The following is a 26,158-nucleotide window of genomic DNA, read 5'->3' as shown; positions in this document are numbered from 1 at the left end:
AACACTCCTGTGTCTCCCCGTGCATTCACAATGGTTGGGGCATAGTCCAGGAGGCGCTCTGGCTCCTGCACGCATGTGTAGGATCCAGGAAGCTGTCCCTGCTTTCTGTTCATGTTGCGTGGGGGTCAAAGAATCAGGGAGCTGTCACTGGACCCTATACTTCTGCTTGCGGCAGAGCGTATTCATGTAAGAAAACAAATTTGTATGTTAAATGTTAAAGGTATTTGTACCGCGCACCGTCACCAACGGAATTGGTCCCCAGGCGCTCTGGCGTATCTGTAAATGATAAGGTGCGATTGTTTAGTAAGGTGAAGAGGGAGTAGGATAGTGAGAGGAGTGGTGTCCTGTTGGCAACTTCAGCTCGGTATTCACCAGATACTGAGCTTTGGTGCGGGTATTGGATCAGTGTCAGCCTGCGTGTGCTGTTGCTCCGGTTTATGTGTTGTTGCAGTGTTGTGAAGTGTGTGCTGCTTGTTGTGCGAGAGATGGTTGTGTGAGTCTTTTGAGTGAAATAAGTATGGAGAGTTTGAGCTTATATTGGTTAGTGGGTTACCTGACCTTTAGCATGCTAACATTTGCAGTTCTATTCAAGTCTGCACATGCTAGTAATCACGATTCTAAGTGTGGACATGCTAATATTCACAATTCTATCTAAGTCTGGACATGCTAATATTCACAATTCCATCCAAGTCTGGAAATGCTAGTATTCACTAGCACACAGTATGTGTATGTGTGCATTGCTGCATATGTTGGAATGAGTGTATGTTTGAGTGCGTGCGTGAAAGAAATATTAAGTTGTGTCCGTGAACGTGTGAACGAGAGTGTGTATGTTATGAGTGTTAAGATGAAAGAGCTATGAATGCTGTGAATGTGTAGGGGTTCACAAGTGAATGTGCATGAATGCTGAATGAATGTGTGTGGTTGGCTGGGTGAGTGCTGGTGAGTGGGCCTCTGATTCGAGGGTGCAGTGGAAAGGGGCGCATGTTTTACTAGGCACAATGGTAAGTCAAACAATGTTTACTTTAAATGTGATGCCCAGTAAAAATGCCATGCCAGAAGCATGCAACGAAACTAGACTGGCTGCACTCGACTCTAGCCATGTACCAACCCTTATCATGCTTGTCAAACATGATAAGTGTTGTGTGACGAATCTGGACAATTCGTCCCTTCTCCCCAGAGGGGACCCAACCTCCCTAGGGGTCTGGGCAAGTTGGACCTCACTGGGAGTGTCTCCACTCTTGGGGACAAAGACTCCCATTCCAACATGAAACTCACAGTCAGAACTACCCTTTCTCAAGCATGGGATCTTTCAGGAATTCACATGCTTATGAATATTCCCTGTCATCAGGCAGGGAATCCTCAGTAACAACAAAGCAGTTTTGCTTTAAATAATAAAACTGCTTGGACTTGTATAGCCCATTGCTGTAACTTTGGATCATACTCCCCCAGCCAATGACAGTGGTCCCCACTTAGCATCACCCATGGTGGCCATCTTCAGATTTTTACAGCACGTTTACGTGTTGGGAGTCCTCGTGTTTCACTCCTTAAAATGTCTTTTTCATCTGGGTTTTTTTTCTTCATCATCGGTCAACGATGTGAAGCCGGTAGTGGGGACCCGTTGCCGGTGAAGGTCTGAACATCCGAAGACCTTTTGCATTACGCGTGGCTGCCTTCTCAACTTTCAGCCCTTCTCCACGTGACCATGGCAGACGCCAGCAAGAAAAGCTGTTTCAGGGTCTGCTTTAAGTGTTGCCTCAAGAACATTTTTGTTGACGATCGACATGAAAAATGCAATTATTGCCGGCACCCGGACCACAATGCACCTGCACCACAATGTCGACAACTGCTCCATTTGCCCGTCTCTGTGAAAACATGCAAGGATCGTCATAGAAAGTTGGTGGCTTGGCTGGAAGAGGGAGCCAGGGCCTCAGGCCGAAGTCATGCCTCAGTTAGGTTTGGCAGACCGCAGAACGGACTCCCTTTAAAAAGAGGTTGAGGTCACATGAGGACACTTCCTTGGGGAAGAAACCTAAACAGGGTCATGCATTGCATGCTTCCACTACCAGGTGACCCCACCCCCCCGGCGACCACATCCACGCCACTGTCTACAGCTGCAACATCCATGCACACGGCTACGAAGCATGCCTCCCACTTTCCAGAGAAGAGACGCCTGTCGACAGCCACTATGACATTGGCGACCCCGTTGACCAGCAACTCTCGAGCCACAGAAAATCGTTGTCAGTATCAATTGCTTTGTCCACGACAACGGTCCATAAGGAGAAGTCAGCCTCCTCGTTGACGACTGCTCAGTCGACAATCCCTTTGTCAACCATTAGTTTTACAAAGGTAGCGGGCGCCCCTCTCTCGCAAGAACAGACATGATAACCTGTTCAGTGGTTATTAACCACTTGAGAGTTCGCAGCCACTGCTTTTACTCACTGTGCCTTTCACAGATGGGAAATATCCATTTGCATATCAGTCTTTGTCCTGCCCAGGGGCAGTCCAGCACCGAAATACAATGGCAATTCCAATCTGAACGAGAGTACCACCAGCAACCCCATACACGTGTTTCACCCTTGTTGGGGATCATCAGTGAGGTGAAGCTGATGCCTCTCTAAGCACAGTGAGAGGGAGACCACGTCTGGTTGCCCCCAGGAGACCTAGGGTCACCAATCCCAGGTTCCTTAACAAATAGTTTTACAAAGGTAGCGGGCGCCCCTCTCTCGCAAGAACAGACATGATAACCTGTTCAGTGGTTATTAACCACTTGAGAGTTCGCAGCCACTGCTTTTACTCACTGTGCCTTTCACAGATGGGAAATATCCATTTGCATATCAGTCTTTGTCCTGCCCAGGGGCAGTCCAGCACCGAAATACAATGGCAATTCCAATCTGAACGAGAGTACCACCAGCAACCCCATACACGTGTTTCACCCTTGTTGGGGATCATCAGTGAGGTGAAGCTGATGCCTCTCTAAGCACAGTGAGAGGGAGACCACGTCTGGTTGCCCCCAGGAGACCTAGGGTCACCAATCCCAGGTTCCTTAACAAATAGTTTTACAAAGGTAGCGGGCGCCCCTCTCTCGCAAGAACAGACATGATAACCTGTTCAGTGGTTATTAACCACTTGAGAGTTCGCAGCCACTGCTTTTACTCACTGTGCCTTTCACAGATGGGAAATATCCATTTGCATATCAGTCTTTGTCCTGCCCAGGGGCAGTCCAGCACCGAAATACAATGGCAATTCCAATCTGAACGAGAGTACCACCAGCAACCCCATACACGTGTTTCACCCTTGTTGGGGATCATCAGTGAGGTGAAGCTGATGCCTCTCTAAGCACAGTGAGAGGGAGACCACGTCTGGTTGCCCCCAGGAGACCTAGGGTCACCAATCCCAGGTTCCTTAACAAATAGTTTTACAAAGGTAGCGGGCGCCCCTCTCTCGCAAGAACAGACATGATAACCTGTTCAGTGGTTATTAACCACTTGAGAGTTCGCAGCCACTGCTTTTACTCACTGTGCCTTTCACAGATGGGAAATATCCATTTGCATATCAGTCTTTGTCCTGCCCAGGGGCAGTCCAGCACCGAAATACAATGGCAATTCCAATCTGAACGAGAGTACCACCAGCAACCCCATACACGTGTTTCACCCTTGTTGGGGATCATCAGTGAGGTGAAGCTGATGCCTCTCTAAGCACAGTGAGAGGGAGACCACGTCTGGTTGCCCCCAGGAGACCTAGGGTCACCAATCCCAGGTTCCTTAACAAATAGTTTTACAAAGGTAGCGGGCGCCCCTCTCTCGCAAGACCAGACATGATAACCTGTTCAGTGGTTATTAACCACTTGAGAGTTCGCAGCCACTGCTTTTACTCACTGTGCCTTTCACAGATGGGAAATATCCATTTGCATATCAGTCTTTGTCCTGCCCAGGGGCAGTCCAGCACCAAAATACAATGGCAATTCCAATCTGAACGAGAGTACCACCAGCAACCCCATACACGTGTTTCACCCTTGTTGGGGATCATCAGTGAGGTGAAGCTGATGCCTCTCTAAGCACAGTGAGAGGGAGACCACGTCTGGTTGCCCCCAGGAGACCTAGGGTCACCAATCCCAGGTTCCTTAACAAATAGTTTTACAAAGGTAGCGGGCGCCCCTCTCTCGCAAGAACAGACATGATAACCTGTTCAGTGGTTATTAACCACTTGAGAGTTCGCAGCCACTGCTTTTACTCACTGTGCCTTTCACAGATGGGAAATATCCATTTGCATATCAGTCTTTGTCCTGCCCAGGGGCAGTCCAGCACCGAAATACAATGGCAATTCCAATCTGAACGAGAGTACCACCAGCAACCCCATACACGTGTTTCACCCTTGTTGGGGATCATCAGTGAGGTGAAGCTGATGCCTCTCTAAGCACAGTGAGAGGGAGACCACGTCTGGTTGCCCCCAGGAGACCTAGGGTCACCAATCCCAGGTTCCTTAACAAATAGTTTTACAAAGGTAGCGGGCGCCCCTCTCTCGCAAGAACAGACATGATAACCTGTTCAGTGGTTATTAACCACTTGAGAGTTCGCAGCCACTGCTTTTACTCACTGTGCCTTTCACCTTTGTCAACCATGTCTTCGACGATTACGACCGCCAGAATTGCTCTGCCTCCAAGGTCAGCATCAGCACCATTGGCACCTACGACAATGTTGTTGACTCCACAAGCACCAATGCCTGCTATGTCCCCAACGAGCACAAGTGTGGACAAAGAGATGCCTCCAGCAATCCCCTTTCTGCCCCCAGACATGCCTCCAACAGATTCACCTCTGGACAAAATAGGCTCTTTTCACACTCTGCTGACATGAGCTCTGGAGCTTTTTGACCTTGTTCCTGAGGAACAGCCTAAGGAAGGTTTCCTATTTCAAAGGTGGGACGACTCAAGGAAATTGGTGGTAGCCAACCCAATGCTTGATAGCATCTGGAAGGATGGTCTACTGGTTATGAGGAACCCTTCCTCGGCAGCGCCAAAGGAGGACTGACTAGACAAGAAATGTAAGGTTACAGACTCCCCTGCCAAGTGTCTTCAGACTCAGCCGGGTTCCGACTTTGTGGTGTCTGCGGCGGCAGGAAAAAGGTCGGCAAACCCATCCTCCCCTTGCACAGGGCACTGGGACAAGGACGCACGCTGCAGCTGGACGCTTTTGGGAAGTGTATAATCAGCAAAGTCGCAACCACCATTAAGGCGGCCAATTCCTTAGCTATCCTCTCCAAGTACGATACAAGATGGGTCCAATCTTAGAACTCGACGATAAGCTAGAGGTGCCTCTGGCTTTGCTACATGATGGAGAGGTGGCATCAGATCACACCATCACTGTGGCTCTGGACATTGCGGACACAGGTTTCTGCCAGATGGGTAATGGGTAATGGAGTGGTCCTGAGGCACCATGGGTAGTTGAAAGCCACAAACGTTTGCCCCGAAGTGCATTTTAAGGTAATAAACATGCCCTTTGCTTTGGTAAGAAGGTTGACAAAATGCTTTTAGCCATCAAGACAGGCACGGACACCTTATCGTACCATGGGTAACCTGCAACAGAGAAGGCAATCCTTTTGGTCCAGTAAGGGCAGATTCTCCAGGACCTCTAGAGATTATTGACAAGCCTATCGTCAACCTTCCCCCAACAGCCCGCAGGAGGCATACACAGGGAGGTTGCAAGAGTAAGGAACTCATGACGACAACAGTAAAGATAGACACAAGTGATCACAGGTCAAGGGTGTTTATTGAACTGCAAAGCTAGGTTGGAAAAATGCCTAAACCTAAATCTAAGATGGGAGCAAGCTTCGACCATCAAATAATAATAAGGCAGTCCTAGTGGCATCCTCTCAAATAAAAGGGCCTATACTAAGAAAAAACCTATTGCCAATCCTTATGCTAAATACAAAAAGAAGTGTGGGATAATGTTTTTAAGAAAGAAGGAAGTGTTCACAAATGATAAGTCAGGATGCGGTAGTTCTTTAGGTCTCCCTTCCCCACGTTTTCAGCATGGGACAAGGTGGAACTTTGGAGCACAGCACTCTCGAGCTTTCCCAGCACGAGGTAACAGTTCAATTTTCAGCAATCAGGGCATTCAGTGGTTAAGTCTTTTTTCTCTATCAAAAAGTATCTTGTTGCTGTGGGCCTGAAGTATTCAAATAACATCCAAAGAGGACCTTTTCACATATACATCGGGTGTTGTCTTTCACCTCTGGATCAACCTCTTCCGGGCGCAGATCACTGAAAGGTTCTTTAAGATACTAGAACCTCTGAAAGTTATGTTCTCTTGCTTTCGAGGGTCAGCCAGGTCCATAATATCTAAGCAAACGTTCAACAAAAATGTCTTCTCTGTATTAGGTTGATAGTTCTTCACCCCTGGGTTCCCTCTCTTCCGGGTTCAGACCCCTTTCCGAATATCACTTCTCTTTACAGGGTTCCTTCTGGCATGTCAATCATTTAAAAGTATTTCCATATTATATTTTGAATTGTTGCACTCATGGGTTGGTGGGTGTTGGGTTTTCACCCGTGTATCCCCTTCTTTCTGGCTCAGATGTGACTCGACTGTTCGCCTCCCTCGATTGGGTTCATTATAGCTTTAAATGCAATTTATCTGTGAATTTTGTAAAATGTCTTTTTATACAGCTCACTGTGGACATTCCTCTGCCGAGTTCACTCTGTCAACACTCTGTATTTCGGGACTTAGACTTTGCCCCCCTTTGCCGGTCTCCCTCGTTCGGGTACACTCTTGTCGACGCACTGTATTTCGAGACTTTAGACATTGTCCCTTCTTTATCAGCATCCCTCATTCAGGGTTCACGTTTGCCAATCTGTCAACGTACCTTTTTCATTCAACTCTTACGATGCAGGTTTCACTTCCCTTAGCTTCACAATCATCTGTCGGTCAAACACTTTTGACTGTACAGATTTTACAGGCCCCTGTATGACCACTTTGACCAGTCTCCTCGCCTTTCCCAAGGCCTTCTGGTTTTGGTAGATTCAATAATTCGGTAATTGGCCAGAGTTTCCTGAGTGAGCACCCACGTGGTGCCGGACTCCTCTGTTGCTGGTTTTCCCCCTTTCACATCAATAGCTCTTTATGCTTTCAAAGTTCAATTAGCTGTTTGCCACTTTTTTTTCAACACAGTTCAGTTTCTTATCGACTCACCCCTCGACTCACCGGCTGTGATGAACCACTTGGCTTTCTTTGTCCTTAGAGTTAAGGTTGGTACCCCAGAGACACGTGTCGCTCCCTGGCTTGGTTATCAGAAGAGGAGGGTCTTGTGTACTGTAGACACCTGCTGCAACACATGTTGGCTATTGTTTGCGGTCTTACAATTCCTTCTACGGAGGTCTCATGAGCCTTGGTTTGAAAGGGCAATGTTGCTTCTCTCCCCGTTACCTTCTCGGTATGCACCGTCTTTCTCCTCCTCTTGAATTGCTGTGCTGAGTTAGCTTCCTGGATGTGCGGTCTGCCTTGCTCGTATTGTGCTCTAGTGCTCCACCTTTTATCCCTGTGGGGAAAGGAAAGGGCCTTCAGAGGTGTAGGGGTGGGGGGGGGGGGTGTGTGTGTGTGTGTGTGTGTGTGTGTGTGTGTGTGTGTGTGTGTGTGTGTGCGCGTGTGTGTGTGTTTCTGACCCTGGTGTTGAGACATGTGAGGTAAATCGCTCTTGGTGTGTTGGGGAAAGGTTGTCATAAGAAGGGGGATACCGCGCCTCACCCATCGGTGTCCCACTTCCACCCCCCCTGAGTATCCCCCATCCAGGTGATCCACCCTCACTGGTCCACCCCCAGGAACTGGAACAAATAGCGAGGGCCGTGTCCTGGCCACCTGGATGACAGACCCCCAGGGACTAGTCAAGGAGACAACTTCAGGTTTCTCACACAGGCCTGTAGAGGTACGCAACGACGACGTGGTGCTTCCACCCGCACGCAAACCCCAAAGCAGGCCTGACCAGCGGCAGGCTCCGAGCCCACACTTCAGCACCCCAGTGGGAGCCCGGCTTTCACAGTTTGTCAAACAGTGGCTCAACATCACCACCGACAAATGGGTGCTCAACATCGTCCGGTAGGGTCACACACTTGAACTTCAAGACAAGTGCCCCTCCATTCCGCCAGTTCAGAAGTTCAGTCCTTACTAAAAAAAGGGGGCCATAGAAGCTGTTCCATCGTAACTCCGGGGCTCCTGAGTGTACTCCAGGTAATTCCTGAGGAGAAAAATGTCTGGTGGTATAAGACCAATCCTGGACCTCAGGGAACTCAACAAGTTGCTCAAATCGCAGAAGTTCAAAATGGTCACACTTCAGCACATGCTAGAACAACTGGAGCAATGAGACTTCCTTTTGTCCCTGGATTTGGAGGATGCATACTTCCGCACTCCCATCCATCTGAAGCACAGGTGCTTCCTTCGCTTTGTGGGGCAGGGGCAGCACTACCAGTTGAAAGCTCTGCCATTTGGGCTAAAGTCGGCTCCAAGGGTATTCATCAAGTGTCTAGCACCGGTAGCCGCCCACCGGCGCCATGCAGGAATCTATGTTGACCCTTACCTGGATGACTGGCTGACCCACGTGCCATTTTGCCTGTTAGCCCTGCTGCAACCGAGCAGACCATCCAATGCCCGACTTTGTTGGGATTCTCCATCAACTTTCCAAAGTCATCCTTGTTGTCCTCTCAGAACATTCTGTACCTGGGCTCACAATTGGACACGCTGCAGTGCCTAGCTACCCCCTCGGACGGAGAGTGTCAAGACGATACTCCACAAGATTCCGCAGCTGTCCTCGCTCTGGCTGACGACAGTTCACTCACTCAAGTCACTACTGGGAGTGATGTCCTCATGTATCACTGCAGTTCTTATACAAGGCCTCTCAAGGAGTTCCTGGATGCCAGGTGGAAACAGGTGCCGGGATCCTGGAACGACAAGATCATGCGCAACCCAGCATTTCTGTAAACGCTACGCTGGTGGAATCATCACCAACACCTCACACAAGGCGCTCTATTTCACCCACCGACACATCAGGCGACAGTAACAACATATGCCTCCCTGGAAGGTTGGGGAGCACGCACTGGAAAATTCCACACCAATGGTCTGGCAGCCAGAAGGCACTACTATTTTTGAGCCTCTACATAGGGCTCCCTTGAAGTTTCTCGCATGGAAAACTGATTTTCTGGTGGCTATTACATCACCTAGATTTTTGGCGAGTTACAGGCTCTCTCCTGCAAGCTGCCATATTTGACTTTTCATCACTCTAGGGTGGTGCTGCGCACTCATCCTTTATTCATGCCAAAGTTTCCATCATTGTTCCACCTCAATGAACCACTGGTCTTGCCTGTGCCATTTGGTTCTCCCGCCTCTCGGGCAGAGATTGCATTGTATTTGCTGGACGATTCCTGTGCTTTGAACTTTTATATTGCAGGCACAAACGCATTTCACAGACCTTCACACCTCTTTGAACAAGGGAAAGCCCTGTCCAAGGCTTCAATTTCCAGGCAGTTATAGGGCTGGATTTCACATTGTCATTGGCTGGCGAACAGATCACTGCCAGATAGACTAAGGGCACATTCCACCAGAGGCTTCGCTTCTACTACGGCATTCTTGTCTTTTGTTCCCATGCTCGACATCTGCAGGGCTGCTACTTGGAGGTCAACCCACACCTTCACAAAATTCTACTGCATTGACAGGGATTCCAGGGAGGAGCTCTGTGTCAGACAAGCGGTGCTTTGCAACCCATTTGCTTGAGGTGAGTGTTCCAGTGGTGAGTTCATTGCTTCGGTCGAGCTGTACTGCCTCCCATTGGTTGTGTGTATGTACTGCTGTGTAATCATATTCATAAGCATGTGAATACATGAAAGATCCCATGCTGGAGAATGAACAAGTTACTTACCTGAAACTCCTGTTCTCCAACATGGGTATCTTTCATGTATTCACATGTGACCCTGCCTCCTACCCTTTATGGCTCTCTTCTTGGTTCCTACTGCCACATTACATGCGCTTTAAATGTGAAGATCGGCACAAGGGGTGGAGCAAAGGGCGACAACTGTCATTGGCTGGCGCAGTATAACCCAAAGTGACAGCAATGATATGATATGATAGTTTATTTATATAGCGCCTATACACAATGTGTTTCAAAGCGCTTCAAGGCAAGGGAGGGAACAAGGGAAAATACAATGACATTCTTACAGGCCATGAACAGTAAGGATCTGAAATCAACTATCGTACTCGGCCTGACGACATTTCAGATAGTGCAAGAGCTAAGACATAGATGAGGAAGGGAGAGTGGGGAGGAAATGGAAACAGACAGGTGACTACCATTTCTGGTAGAGCTGGAGAAAAACAAGAGGTGAGGGAGAGGGGTGCAGAAAGGTAGGGGAGGAACAAAACAGCCGACTATCATACTAGGCCTGATGACATTTCAGATAGTGCTGGAGTGGGGGTGGGCTATACAAGTCCAAGCAGTTTTAAAATTCAAAGCAAAACAGCTTTTTTGTTACAGAGGATTCCCAGCCTGATGACGGGGAATATTCATAAGTATGTGAATCTCCATAAAAGATACCTGTACACTAGCACCTTGAAGCGTCTCTTGTGCTGGATAGAATTACCAATAAAGATTGCAGACCAAATAACCAGACAGACTCAAAGAAAATGGCAGAGTGCTACTTTATTCTCAATTTAATAAAGCTGTGTCAACTGGCAGGCATCGGACGGATGCTTGCACACTCATACCTAAATCTGATTACACAGAGGTCTTATACCACAATATGCATGATCTATGATGTCATCCTACGTGGCTGACAGGATCCACAGCTCTGAGGCGCGGAAGTGGCACGAACCAACCACCCCCACTGCGGTTTTGCCCCCTGCAAATCTGGGCTTATGCAGGCCTCTGCAACCCCAGCAGGGAAGGATGGCTAGGGAAACGTTGGTTGGATAGGTACGAGGACATATGGTAACCGGGAAGAGGTTTAGGAAGAGGTTCTGGATGGGGAGGGGGACATAGGGTAAGTAAAGACTGTACACACAGCGGTAATCCCAAAGCACACTGTCACCCATACATACATACTTACATTCCCCACAATGCATGATTAACAATGACACTGGCTTGTACCAGTACTGAACAGAAAAAGCACTTAGCTTTGGGTATGACCGCTGGCTGCTGGAGTGTCCCTTGTAGAATCCTCTCCTACGCGCTCTATGGTCCGGACAGCGAGAGCTGTTCAAATGCTGCAAAGAGAGACTATATTAGTTTGCACAGAGTATGGCCGCACGTGGCTCACGTGTGCAGAGCATTTGTTCAACTGAGCACTATGGGGGTTTGAGTTAGTAGCTCAGGGCGTTAATGACATGCGGGGAACCGCATGTGGCTTTGCATACAGCGTCTATCATTAGCAGGCCACACGTGGCTATAAACATGCAGCCTTTGTTTGGAGGCCTCATGTGGCTTTTTCATGCAACTTTGGGAAGCCACACGTGGCTAATTTGCATACGGCACAGAGGTCCGGTTGTCTGTAATCTTGACAGCCTGTACGCTGTCCAAATCCTGATCCCGTTTGCGCTGCCTTTTGAGGGCTGGATCGGATGCACAGGTTCACGTGGGGTGCCTGGGGCATGCAGCTGTCGGTGTGCAGTTCTTAGCTTAATGGGGAACAGGGAACAATTGCGGGCGGGGCTGGGCTCCTGCACGTGCCCCCCTGCATCCCCACTGTCTTAGGAAGTGCTGTGGCACTTATCTTGTCTGGGTGAGGGGCTGGGATTGTGATCATGTGAGGCGTCGCCCCTCGCGTATATCCTCGTGGCCAGAGCTGCTCAGGATGCTTCTTGCCTGGACAGGCATGCGTGCAAATGTGCCACTCCCAACGTGGCCTGCTTTTTGTAGTTCCTGGCCCTGGGGCTGCTTGGAGGTATGGTCCTGTAACCCCCCATTCTGCAATGAGTGCAGAGAAGCCTTCGATAAGGCTTAAGTGTTTTGAAACACCCATGTCTCTGGTTTGGGTGTCTGTTTGGTGTTGGTGGTGGGTTCTTTGAGCCCCACCCTGCACTCATGCCACACAAACTCTGACCCCCATCCCTGACAGTACTGCCCCCCGCATGGAAGGGCCTTGGCTTGGGTTTCTCTGGATGATTGCTATGAAAGACACGTACCAGTCTGGGGGCATGGCCATTGCGGGCTGGTTCCCAGGACTGGTCTTCCGGACCATATCCAACCCAGTCGATGAGGTAGTACACTTGACCATCTTTGCGTAGCTGGGAATTTAGGATAGGTTGCACCTCGTACTCTGGGTGGCCCTGTACCAAGATGAGGGAGGTTTGCTAGTGCGAACAGTGGGGCGAGCAGACTTCAACAAGGACTCATGGAATATTGGTGTATTTTTACCTGGCTTGGGAGCTCTAACCGAACGGCTACCAGGTTTATAACATCTGTTATGGTAAATGGACCAAGTTATTGTGGTTACAGTTTACGAGAACCCTGCATTCAGATATCTCGACAGCCATACGTGGTCTCCTTTCTTGTATTGTGGACCTCTAATTTTGGCTTGATTTAAATTGATCTGGATATCCGACCAGACTTTTTGGGCATGAGCATGCTGTACCACTAATGTGGGCAGGTCTGGTTGAAGGAGTGCAGCTGCCATCAGCAAGACCCATGGATGAAACCCATACACACCGTAAAACGGGGTGTGCTTTGTGGAGCTATGTACAGCATTGTTGTATGCGATCTCAGCCAGCCAGACATATTGAACCCAAGATGTTTCAGTGTTGGTGGCATAGCATCCCAGGTACTGCTCTAGTTCCTGATTCACCTTTGCTGTCTGCCCGTCCATTTACGGGTGGTACCCCAAGGACAGACGGACCTCCATTCATATCATTTTACAAAATGGGCGTCAGAACCGGGACGCAAATTGTGGGCCCCTATCAGTGATTATGCGGGTCGGTAGGCCATGTAACCATACCACGTTCTGTAGAAAGAGATCAGCAACTTCCCCTGCTGTGGGGACACCTTTGCACGGGATGAAATGACCTATTTTACTGAGCGAATCCACTGTTACTAGTATGGAGGGAGGTATATTTTTGAATGTGGGGGCAGATCCACAATGAGATCCATTGTGACCGTGTGCCAAGGAGCCGGTGGTGTGGGTAATGGTTGAAGCAGGCCTGCGGGTCTCTGGTGACTGGCCTTGTGCCAGCTACACGTTTCGCAGTCAGATACATAAAGTTGGATGTCTCGATGCAGAGTAGGCCACCAGAAGTGTAGAGCCTGCAGTTTCTGGGTTTAAGCAATCCCAGGATGCCCAGCCAACGAGGAGTCGTGGCACCAATGCATAACCTCTTTTCTCAATTTTTCTGTGGGCAAATATAGGGTATCAGCGTGGTACGGGAGTCCGTCCATCAATGTTTGTCGCGTATCCACAGTACACCAGTCCTGCAGCTCCCGAGTTGACATGGCCTTTTGCACATGATAAGGAAATCAAAATCTGCGAAGATCAATGCCCAGCGGACCTGCTGCTGAGTTCTGAGAGTCTTAGCTGTTTTGATAAATTGTAAGTTGCGATGGTCAGTCATGACCATGACAGTATGATGAGCCCCTACGAAGTAATGCTTCTATTCTTTGAATGCGGATTTAACTGGTAATAGCTCTCGATCAGCTATGGTGTAATTAGCTTCTGCGGGCAGCAGATTGCATGAATGGTAAACCACTGGGTGCAGCAAGCCAGTCTGTGGGTCCCGTTGAGAAAGGACTGCACCCAACACATAGCTGAACGCATCACATTCCACCACGAATGGCTGAGCTAGGTCTGGATGTCTGAGGACCGGGGGCCAAGGTAAACGCTGCTTTGAGTTGCTGTAACCCGTGTTCTGCCGCACTGTCCCAAAGGAACATACGCTACTTCCTGAATAAAGCAGTAATAGGTGTAACCAGATAGGAGAAGTTTTTAATGAAAAGTCAGTAGAAATTGGCAAACCCCAGGAAGGATTGTACGTCCTTCGCTGAGGTGGGGGCCAGCCAGTTCAATATAGCCTGTACCTTTTGTTTGTCCATCTGTACCCCTGATGGGGTCAGAAAGTACCCCAGGAACGCAACCGTAGTGTGTAGAAACTCACATTTTTCTAGTTTGGCAAACAAATTGTGCTCCCTTAATTGTTGCACCACTGCTCTCACATGTTTTATGTGGTCTTGCATGTTTTGGGAGTATATCAAGATGTTGTTGATATACACTATGGCAAACACATCTTGATATACACAGAGGACTTAATCTAGGAAATGCTTGAAGGCAGTGGGCGCATTGCAGAGGCCGAACAGCATGACCTGGTACTCGTAAAGGCCAAACTTCGTCCGGAAAGCCGCTTTCCACTCATCCCCTGCATGCACCCACACCCTCACCAGATCATGGGCACCTCTGAGAATCCAGCTTAGTGTATACCGATGAATCTCGCATCTGGTCCAACAGGATAGTATCAAGGAAAGTGCATAAAGTTTTTTTATAGTGATGCATTGGAATCTGCGGTAGCCAATGCACGTAAGTAGGTCTCCTGTTTTTTTTAGGCACAAAGAAGAGAGGCGATGACACTGGGGAATTGGAATGCCGAATTAACCCGCTGCGAAGATTATTTCTATGTAGTCACGCAAGTGTTCTGTCTCCGCCTCCGTCAGGGCATATATGCGTCTGCATGGCAATACCGCACCCGGCTCCAAATCTATTCGGCAATCGAATGGCTGATGGGGCGGTAGCGTTTCCACTGCTTGCTTGCTAAACACATTCCGGAAATACCAGTACTCCTGTGGCAAGCCACTAAGATCTGATGTTTCCGACGAGACAGATGACACGGGTGTGGATGTATCAACCCTGATACTGAATACTCTGGTCCTTGGTTAGTACAATGCCTTAGGCAGTACGGTGAAATCAGGCTCATTGCTCCCTTTGGCCATTGTACCTGTGGATCATGTTTACGGAGCCAAGGAAGCCCTAATATAATGCCAAACTGTGATGCAGCAATGAGATAAAAACAGATCTCCTCATGGTGGTCCTTTCCACAGTGCAGCGTCAAGACCTGTGTACAGTGGGTTATGGGACCCGAACTCAGCGTATTACCATCCACTGCTCCCACAGCTTCTGGTTTCCCCTTGGAACACAAAGGAACCCCAATCTTTGCTGCATATGCAATGTCAATGAAGTTTCCCGTGGCTCCAGAATCTATGAGCATAGCAACCGGGACCATCTGACCCAGAAAACACAATTGTCCTGACAAAGTGATATGCGGTGCGTAATTGGCGTAGCCAATGGTCTGGGCTCCTGTAACTTCCAGTCTCGATTGTATGACCCCTACAACCGCTGAGCCGAGGCGTTTCCCTGTGTCTTAGGTTTGGAGGGGCATTCCCGGACGGAATTACCTGTGGTTCCGCAATACATGCACAGACCCTCTTTTCGTTGCCGCTTCTTCTCATCCTTAGTGAGCCGGCCCCAGGTTGACCCGATATGCATGGGTTCATCCCCGCTTTGTTTCTCAAGGGTTCATGGGGGTAGAGACTGCTCTAATCTAGCGATTGGTCACGGCTCGCCCCATTTCCTGTCACCCCGCCACTCTGCCTGTCAGTGATCTAAGCGTAGAGCCAGATCAATCATAGCTGGGCAGTCGCAAGGTCTTGGGTCTACCTGTGCGATTAGGTCGTCTCGAAGGCCTTGGTGAAAAAAGGGACATCCTCTTTTCCCGGGACCAGTCAGCCTTGGCCACCAAACGGTTGAACTAGGTAACATACATAATTAACTCTTTGCTGCCTTGGCACAGCGCTAGCAATTCTCTATCTTTACACATTGCGGCAGTCTGTCTATTGAATATCTACCCAAATTCCTCCAGAAACCCATCCCAGTTGTATAGAACCCCATTGTCCTTTGCACTAGGGTATTTGCCCATGCCACTTCATCTCCACTCAAGTATGAATTCACAAAGGTTGTTCTGGCCTCAATGGACCTGAATGCTGCAGGTTTCGTAAGGATAGCCAGACGGGATTGAGTGAGAAACGTTTGGTCCTTCTGTTGATCCCCCGCAAATCGTTGGGGGCGAGCCAAAGGAACTACATGGCCTGGAGTTACCTGCACTTGCACTAGGACTGGAGTGGAGGAAGTGCCGCTGGGTTGTGGGGCAGTCTGTGCAGCTAGGCTGCGTACCTGGGTGGCTAAAGTGGCATAGTCCTGCCTGGTGGCTGCAAGCTCGGCTTGCAGCTCGTGTAGGGCCTTGGTGAGGTCATCCATGGCTCAGCGGGTCGTGCCACTCGGGTGCCTGAAAATACGTGGGCTTGTGCTTCTGACAGGATCCACAGCTCCAAGGCAGGGAAGTGGCACGAACCAACCAGCCCCACTGCGGTTTTGGCGCCTGTAAGTCTGGGCTTACGCAAGCCTCCGCAACCCCAGCAGGGAAGGAGGACTAGGGAAACATTGGTTGGATAGGTACAGGGACAGAGGGTAACTGGGAAGAGGTTTAGGAAGAGGTTCTGGATGGGTAGGGGGACATAGGGTAAGTAAAGACCGTACACACAGCGGTAACCCCAAAGCACACTCTCATGCATACATACATACATTCCCCACAATGTATAATTAACAATGACACTGGCTTGTATCAGTACTGAACAGAAAAAGCACTTAGCTCTTGGTATGATCGCTGGCTGCTGGAGTGTCCCTTATTGACTCTTCGCCTGCGTGCTCCGGACAGAGGGAGCAGTTCAGATGCTGCAAAGAGGGCCAATATTAGTTTGCATGGAGTATGGCCGGACGTGGTTCATGCGTGCAGAGCATGTGTTCAACTGGGGAGAACTATGGGGGTTTGAGTTAGTAGGTCAGGGGTGCTAATGCCGTGCGGGGGCCGCATGTGGCTTTGCAGACAGCATCTATGGTTAGCAGGTCGCACGTGGCTATAAACATGCAGCCTTTGTTTGGAGGCCGCACGTGGCTATAACCATGCAGCCTTTGTTTTGGGGCCGCACATGGCTTTTGTCATGCAGCTTTGGTTTGGAGGCCGCACATGGTTTGGTGATGCAGCTTTGGGAAGCCGCACATGGGTAATTTGCATGTGGCGCGGATGTCCGGTTGTCCGTGATCTTGACAGCCTGTACGCTGTCATAAATGCTGATCGATGTTAGCGCTGCCTTATGATGTACAAATAACAAAGTGAGAACCAGTGCTACAGAAAACGCTAAAGAAAACTAGCATGTCCACTTTTCTATCTTTCATCATTGATATGATATCATATCAATGATGAAAGATAGAAAAGTGGCTATGTAGAAGTGGATCACTGTGCTTTTTACAGTGGCCCGCTTCACTGTCACACAAACATCCTGACATTGTGTTCTGACAAGGGATACACAGTGACCAATAAAAGGGGAGGCCCGTGCAGAGGCAGCACTTACCAACGAAGAATAATCACATTTGGGTGTTTATTGTCAGGGTGCTGAGCAGCGCTGATAAGAACCAGACCTGATACCCATGATCCCCTCTGTAGGGAACTCATGGTGGCAACAAGTAAGACAGACACAAGTGATCACAGTTCAAGGGTGTTTATTCAACAATGAAGTTTGTATACAGGTTGGAAAAACACCTAATCTAAACCTAAATCTAAGATGGCAGCAAGCGTCAACCATCAAATGAAAAATAAGGCAGTCCTAGTGGCGTTGTGTCAAAATAAAAGTGCCTATACTAAGAAACCTATTGCCAAACCTTACAACTAATACAAAAAGGGGTGTGGGATAGTTCTCAGGAAAAGAAAGAAGTGTTCTCAAATAATATGTCAGGATGTGGTAGCCTGGGTCTCCCTTCTCCACGTTTTGAGGACAGGTTAAGGTGGGATTTTGGAGCACAGCCCACTCTTGAGCTTTCCCAGTACGAGATGACAGTTCTGTTTTCAGCTATCAGGGCCGTCGATGGTCAAGTCTCATTTCTCTGAAAGTCTCTTTTCTTTGAGGACCTGATGTCTTCAAAATGACTAAAAAACCAAATGAAAGTTCTTGGATGATAATGATTCACCCCTGGTTCCCCCTCCTCTGGGCGCTGACCCTTTCTCAATTGTTTTACACAGTTCACATAGGGTGATGGTTTCACCCCTGGGTCCTCCTCTTCTGAGCGCTGACCCTTCACGTATCGTATTCCACAAATTATATTATACAACAGTTCCTTTATCAATCAACTTTGGGTGATAGCTTCACCCTTGAATTTCCCTCGGTCGGGCTCAGACCCCTCTTCTCTTTATGTACTTGGGTGATAGCTTCACCCCTGGATCTCCCACGGCCAGGCTCAGACCCCTCTTGACTTTTGCAGGATTTCTCCTCCCTTAGTTTTTCAATGTCTTTTCAAACAGTTCATAGTGGAAATCCCTCGGCCGGGTTCACGTCTGTCTACACACTGTTTCTCGTGGCTTTAGACTTCACCCCTCTCGTCAGCCTCCCTCGGTCGGGCTCACTCTTGCTAACTTCACAATTGTTCAATGTCGTTGGGATTTGCTTCCTTTTCTTTCACTGTTGTATATCAAAGTTTTTCGATTGTACCGAGATTTTGCTTGACCCTCAGTATGACCACTTTGACCTATTTCGATGGCCCTCCAACGGCCTCTTTGTTTCTATAGTTTTGTTCAAATGGGGATCGACCAGAGTCTCTTGAGTTAGCACCCACATGGTGCCAGTTTCCCTCTGTAGCTGGTCTCCCCTTTACACTTTTACAGTTCTTTCATAGTTCATTGAACTTGGTTAAACTTGCCACTTTGCAATCCTCAATTAACACAGCCCGGTTCTTATCGGTTCTCCCCTCAACTCACCAGCTGTGATGAACCGCTTGACCTCTTTCTTCTCTGAAGACAAGGTCGGAACCACAGGCGTGGGAGCTTCCCTCGCTCCTGCTTATCGGCGTAAGATTGCCCTGTATACCGTTGACATCTGCTGCAAGGCACTTGTGCTATTGTTTGTGATCTTATTCTCTCTTCCACGAAGGTTCTGTGGGTTTAGGACAAAAAGGGCAAGGTCACTTCTCCCATCGACACCCTCTTGATTCCTGATGCCTTTCTCCTTCTCTTGAACTGCTGTGCTTAATTAGCCGTCTGGTCGTGCTGTCTGCTGTGCTCATACTGTGCTCTCTGGCTCCACATTTAATCCTTGTGGGGAAGGGAAAGGGTTGTCAGTTGTGTGTGATTCAGGTTAATTGCCTAACTTTGCCTGCCCCTTGTATTGGGACATGTTAGGTAAATGGCTCTGGTGTTAGTCCCTTGTCCTTTCTGTTGTGTGAACGTGTTCGTGACGGGAAAGGGGGGAGGGTAGTGGTGTTGATGTCCAATGTGAGAGGATCGGGAAAAGGTGTCAAAGGAAGGGGGACACTGCGTCTCACCCGTCGGTGTCCGACTCACACTCCTCAAGGACACCCCCATCCAGGTGATCCTCCCTCACTGGTCCACTCCCAGGAACTGGATCCAATAGCGATGGCCGTGTCCTGGCCACCTGGATAACAAATCCTCGAGGTTTAGACAGGGAGTCACCTTCAGGTTTCTCACACCTTCCTCTAACAAAATATAGAACCCTAGCAAGGACTGATGGGATCCCAGTGTCAAATAAAGAATAAGAGAAAATACACTGAAGATGGGGTGATGAGGTAGTGTCCACAGAAATGGTGGTCAGATCAATACAAGACTTCTCAGTGGTGCAATTCCGCATTTCCTACCACATGCAGAAACAGCTTCCAGTGCACCAGGATGGAAGCAGTAGTGTATTTCTTTTTTTAAAATTGAGCAACATTTAATTTAGGGGAATTTCCCACCTACCCCAAATCATATGCGCACAATTTGTATTTGTTTACCAAAGTTCATTTTATGAAACTGGAATATGCTAGTGTAACAGTATCAATTCCCTACAGCCTCCCTCCACTTTTAGGACAAGAAACACACAGGTTTGCACAGGTCGATTTATTAACAATATAAATAATTAAATCAATTTAAATATAAAACACACTATACATCTATGAAATCCCAATGGAAATAGTTACTAAAATGAAGAATGATCAATACTCACAGAGAAAAAAGACCTAGGCTATTGTGCCTTCGTTGTGGGCCGCACACCCCAAATACCCAGTTCAGGTTAATCGATTATTCTTTGTTTCTTAATAAACTCAAAAGGCCAACTTTGGTGATTATTCAAAAATATAATCTTGTTAAATGTTCAAAAATATAGATTCTTTAGGTACAAAAAAGTTTTGCGCTTAATTGGTTAAACATCACCAACAAAGCTATTGCTGTCTGTTAAGGCAAAAACAGAAAACCCATCCGGCTAATGCATTTCGGAGTTAATCCTTCTTCAGAGCCAGGTTGTTACTGTACTACATACATACATTATGATTGTTATGTATTACAATATCCATTAGACATATCCACAATGTTCAGTTCAAGGTTCAACAGTGCACCGTGCACAAAACAGGTTTTAAAAAAAATAATGATTAATTAAACAGGGCGCCCACAAGGACAAACAAATGTACAACATAAATTTGAGAGAGAGAAAAACAGAAAGAAACAGAGGAACTTTCATCAATGTGTATGCTCATTCCGAGGTATTTTACGTCATATTAAGCATTTGATTAATGTTTATCATACGTGTGAACTACAGTGTTTAGCACCGTGACCTCTCGTGTTAATTGAATTGCTAAATATTCTAACTTTCAATGTGAGTCTTAACGTCCTAAGGTGCTTAATGGCCGGTATACTTAGTGCTGATACCATGTGAATATGCATTGCGATGTGTGTTTAGTGTCACTGACCTGTTAGCCAAGATATGCAAAAACGCGATTTGTGCACGTGGTGAATTCTTCCAAATAACACTGCCTGACATGGAGAGATCAAGCATTTTATCTTCTGTCATCCTTCTTATGCACTGACATTAAGTATTAATGCGATCAGAGATTGCGCATCTTCATTCTGTCTATACATCTTACCTGGAGCGCAGCAGGCAACGTCCTGCTCTGTGTTCCACGAACAGCGTCTGATACTCACGGTTCATGGCGTTGCCCTAGGCAACGTTAAGTAAACATTATGGCCGCACGTAGGCTTGCGTGTCGGCCATATTGGTTGTGGCTAACATAGTTCAATTCAATTTCTTACAGGTTGTACGTGTGCCACAGTCTGCACTACGTACTGACGTTTAGGAGGATGTTTATCCGTGCCTCTCTGTATCAATATATCGATTTATATGTTAACAATGAGTGTACTAAGACATGTGAAAGCACCTGGTATCGAGGGTGACGGCTGCTTTAGTATTAGAATATGAGTACTACAGTGCTTCTATTGATATTAAAAGATATGCTCCAGTAAGTTGTGAAAATAAACGTGTGTTAGGGCAAGATATGTGATACTCGAAACCTAGATGCACAGTAAACAATTCATGTAGATATGTAATTAGTGCATAAATCTGTGTACAAGAAGAAATAAAAAAACTATAGACAATGTCTATCTAAAAATTGGTGAGCGGCCACTGAACAATTATAGATTAGCAGTGGCCTCTCCAATATTTTGCCAACTGATTAAAATCTGGACCAAACTTTTTCATAGCATAGTGCATATGCAGCATTGCGATATATGCTTTCTTGATGAACATAGAACATTGCAATATTATTATTTTTTACAATGCATGATGAACAGGAGGCTTAATTATTACAAAAAGCAGTTTAGATCGAATTCCTCATTCAGTCCTCGCGGTGCCAAAGCTTTAAGGCCATCTATCCAATAGGCTTCTCTTTGTTGTCTTCTTTTTTTCGAGTCTGTATGTGTATTTGGTGCTTCAAGAGTTTCCAAGACTTGGAACTTGACTTGAGAGATGTTATGTTGTTTTTCATTAAAGTGTCTTGCTACTGCTGAGTTGGTATTTCTATTTCTTATACATGACTTGTGTTCGTTAATCCGGATTCTCAATTTCCGTCTCGTTTCTCCAACATAGTAAAGTCTGCATGGACAACGTATGCAGTAAATGCAATTTTCGGTGTTGCAAGTTCCATAACTTTTTATTGTGATCTTCTCTCCCGTGTATGGATGCGGGACTAGTCCCCCTTTAATGATGTTATTACAATTGCTGCAATTCAAGCATAGAAATGTTCCTGTTCTCTTTGGTTTACTCCTTTTGGTTCTAATGTCTCTTGTGTTGACCAGGAGATCCCTTAGGTTGCTTGATCTTTGGTAGGCAAACGTTGGAGACTCTAAAAAGAGGTTTTTAGTTCTTTCATCACTTTTCAGTATTGTCCAATGTTTGTTTATGCATCTCTTGATCTGCATGCTTTGAGAAGAATATTTTGACACATACACCAGTGATGGAGATAGTTTAGTATCCTTTGGCACAAGGGTACTAGCTCTTGTTATGGCTTGTACCTTCACTTTTGCGGCCTGTAGGTCTTCATTCGGGTATTCCCGTTATTTAAGTTTTCTACTTAGTTTCTCTAGTTCTTGTTCGCATTCTCTTTCATCACGGATGATTCTTTTTAGTCGCAGCATTTGTCCATAGGGTAAATTTTTCAAGGTGTTCTGTGGGTGGAAACTCATGCGATATAATAAATTATTTCTGTCGGTGGGTTTAGTAAACAAAGAATTAGTGATCTTTTGGTTGTGTGCATTGATTTTAATATCCAGATAATGTATACCTAGGTTACCAATTTCTGAGGTGAATTGAATTCGCGGATCAATACTGTTAATGTAAATCATGAAATCGTCAAGTGACTCTCTTGTTCCTTGCCAAATGCCAAATATGTCGTCTATGTAATGTACCCATTTTTTCAGTTTGTTTTGACATTCAGGTTTTCGCAAGATATGGGTCATCTCAATACTCTGGCCACATCACTTTTCAATGCCACATTTACTTGAATAAAGACTTTTGTAAATACACAGATCTCCAATTATACATTTGTTTTCCCTGAGCGCACAACCAGCATGGATTGAACAATATCCAAGGGTTCAGGATAAAGCTTTCATTTGGAAAACAAATATAAAAAATAAATCAGAACAACCCTGCCTATCTAAATATACTTCTTATTCACTGAAAATAAAAACTTACTCTCTCCAAAAGACATGTGAGGAACCCAAACAGCATTCCAGAAAACTGAATTTAAAAGACAAGCTACGTGACATTCCTGCATGTAAATCACTTGCAAAATAAAAATGTATGTTTAACATGTATGTTTGCTAGATTCCCTTCAGTGGTGCATTAATTTTTAAAAGTGTTCATTTGTCATTTTCAATGGGCAACTTAAGGTGGGAAAATGGTAGCAGCATGAAGAGGAGAAGCCAATTACCCCCACCTCAACCACCTCACCCATATTGCCTATATGTTGGGAGCCCGAATGCAAAAACTGTGCAGTACCAGTGGGAATACCGATACCTAGGAGAATCCTGGAGCCAAGGTTCCCATTGAGAAAACTGTACCTGCATACAAGAAAATATGATGGCCATTTGAATGAAATCCCGGAAGAAGCAGAGCAAATGAATGGCAAAGACGAATGGTGATGTCACACAGAGCTGAGCTGACATGCATGGAAAAGATGCAGGGACTAGGGAATGCAGATATTCTATAAGGCATCAAGAAAGTATCAAAGATAAGTGGCATCTTGGGATCAAGGTGAAGAAGCTTATGCTACAAATTAGATGAAGATATCAAGTCAGTTTACATGTGTACAGATGCAAAAGAAACATAAACAGACAAAGTATTCCTGAGGCTAGCTTAATAGTGAATAAATTGCGGTAAGCGCCAACCTGTATATATATGTATATGAACATATGAAGGATGGCGGTTTCCACTACGTATTTTAACAGTGCTGGACTCTAGAAATAAGGCCTCATTTCTAGTGTGTCTCAGCTGACAAAAATTGAAATAAAGTGAATCTCGAACGGGCGAGTTTGGATGAGCCATGAAGCCAAGTCAAGAAGCCAAGTTCTTATCAGGCTGAAGTTAACACTGGATACAAATCGTGCGAAAGAACAAAACTCCTGTTCAAAAGACATGAACAAACGAGGATGACATCAGAGGTCTATTAAAAAATAGTATTTTAAAGACGGTGAAAGCTCGAAATTATGGTCTTCAGTCACGTGGAAGGATGAAGTTGGACGAGCAAGACGCTCACACCTACGCATGAGGGCAGAGCGTGTCTTCACTCCCATGAATTCTCCACAGTACAGACTCAAAGCCAAACTTCAAAGCCTAATTGACTGAACAGACCACTGAGGTGATGATGGATTGATATGCTAATTGGTGGGAAGCTATGGTTAAGACAAGCTCACCAGCACCTGAAAAGCCAGCCTGCATGCTGCTAGACGTGGGTGGAAAAGTACTGATGAAGGTTAGAGTGCCAACCAATTGTAGGGGACCGCAAATTTATGGGTCCTATAGTTTGTGTAGCCAATGGGACGTCGAATATTTAGTGACGTTCATAAGTGGTCATTTTAGAGGGAGGGCTTAGTTGCCTCACCTGATGATAAGTAACCAATCACATATTCATACTTTTTAGGGTAGTATAGATCGTATACTTAGATGTTCACTAAAAGCCTATCACAGTTACTCATAGGTTTTTGTAGTTTGCCACGTAGGATGATGTTGGTAGTAATGTAGGTTAACGTCAATGATGACGAGTTTTTGATATATATGCTCAGTTTTTTATTAAACTAGTTGAGTAAGAGGTTCGAGCAAATTCGTTGATGTTCGTTGTACTCCCCGTTTTAGATAATTGATAATAAACGTTATCCTTTTTGCCAACTACAGGAGTCATTTTGATTACTGATGTATGAATAAAATCTGCATCCCCATCCATCTCCAGGGTAATTGCTACTCATTTTAAAGGGCTGGGGTTATTCAGTTCACTTGGTAGCAGAGGGTGGTTTAAATTGACATAAGTAAACTTTGGAGTCCCGGCAATATCGCACAACCTCTGCCATTCGGCTAACAGGACATGAAGCGCACCGTAGATAGCGGTTTAGTTTAAATTGCTAAAAACTTTCAAGTCGGGATCACCTACCACGGTCTATGAGAAGCTGAATGAATGGGAAGTTGAAGAGGCGGTAAAAGAGGCGTACGATCCCGAGAGTTGGAAGACGAACATACGAATGGTGAGTAAAAACTGAGCAAGGTGGCAAAACTGTGTATGGGCAGTGAGTGACAAGAAGTGATAAGGGAAAGACGTGTAACGGAGGGAGGTGGGGTAAACATAACTCGAGAATGACAGTGTTAAATATTGAGTAGAAATTGACTTGTTAGAGGCCAAGCAATTAAGAGGTATCGTGAGGAGAATGCCATGATAATAGAATAGGCCCTGTGCCTGCATTTTAAAGAATGTAACAGAAGAAATCTGAACCTAAAATCCCATAGCGGATGGCGTAGAAGACGAGTTTGGTTAAAGACGTAACTTAAAGAGGTTGATTTAAACTCCGTAGGAGTATTGATTTAGAGGGCAAGATGAGTCTTAGAGAAAAGATCGTAAGAGATAAGAGATATATGTGACCGGTCGAGTATGTCTGTTTTGTTTTATGTATTTATGTGTTGGTGATGATGTAATAGTCAAAAGTGATTGATAAAAAAAGGAGGAACACAAGGTTGGAAAATGTTATTGTTTGTACAAATTCAAGTTGATGGTGTTTTTTAGCAAGATTAAAGTAAAAAACGTGATTTAAAAAGATTGGAGCCTGCAACGATTGGTGCACGCTCATATTATATTGTTTTTCTGAAACATATTTTTTCCAAATCTGTGACAAAAGCAAACGAGTATTGATGGTCAAGAGTGACGAGTCAAAAATGGAGGATGTTACTCCACTTGTACACCTCTGCAAGCAATTGCCGAAACATGCATCTAAACTTAGATAGTATAGTGCAGAATGGGTTAAGGGAACCGCAGACAAAATGGTTATGCCGTGGCCGCAAGGTGGGTCACTATCGAAGGTAGTTCTGTAGCATATGACGACATATTTGCATGCAGCATATACAGGGAAAAAGCTAGACAAGTGACTGCTGAGCTTAGAGCTTTGGAAAATGTACCAAGAGGAAACAGAAGAGCTGCCTCCTATAGATTGGATCCTTGATATATGCAAGGAGGGGGTGAGGAGCCTTTTGCTCCCCCCGCCCCTCCTGAAATAGATGGAAAAAGCAAGAAAGACGATGGTTTGTACCCATT

Source organism: Ambystoma mexicanum, chromosome 14 (genome assembly GCF_040938575.1).
Source record: "Ambystoma mexicanum isolate Mex_15411 chromosome 14, UKY_AmexF1_1, whole genome shotgun sequence".
NCBI classification, from domain to species: Eukaryota; Metazoa; Chordata; class Amphibia; order Caudata; family Ambystomatidae; genus Ambystoma; species Ambystoma mexicanum.
Note: the sequence above shows the minus strand (reverse complement) of the source record.